Here is a 359-nt window from a genome sequence, read left to right as displayed (position 1 = left end):
CGGCGGCACTAAGGTGGAGGGACGACACTGTGACAGGGTGATGGTATGATGAACCATTTACAGAGTGATGGTGTGGTGGAGGAATGGCAGGATGATATTGTAGTAGAGGGATGGTGTGGTGTAAGAATGGGAAAGTGAAGCTAAGGCAGAGGGATGGCATGGTGACTGTGTGGAGGAATGGCAGAGTGGTGGTCTGACGGAGGAATGGCAGGGTAGTGGCGCGGTAAAGAAATGACAGGAACTGTAGATTAATGGTGTGGCAGAAGAATGGTGTATGGGACAGAGCCAGGTTTTGGAGTGGCAAAGAGAGTAGCTACCTAGAGATCTCCACTTACTGAATGAGATTTATTTTTGTAAAT

The 359-nt window shown here is 48.5% G+C and overlaps 1 protein-coding gene across 1 annotated transcript in view; it reads left to right on the top strand.

The window, feature by feature from the left end:
- The window catches only part of LOC119586398, a 7,276-nt gene that overhangs the window by 2,408 nt on the left and 4,509 nt on the right, over window positions 1–359 (top strand). The gene's annotated exons all lie outside the window — the stretch shown is intronic.

The sequence above is a fragment of the Penaeus monodon genome, chromosome 21 (genome assembly GCF_015228065.2).
Source record: "Penaeus monodon isolate SGIC_2016 chromosome 21, NSTDA_Pmon_1, whole genome shotgun sequence".
NCBI classification, from domain to species: domain Eukaryota; kingdom Metazoa; phylum Arthropoda; class Malacostraca; order Decapoda; family Penaeidae; genus Penaeus; species Penaeus monodon.
This window is presented reverse-complemented; position numbering and strand designations above follow the sequence as displayed.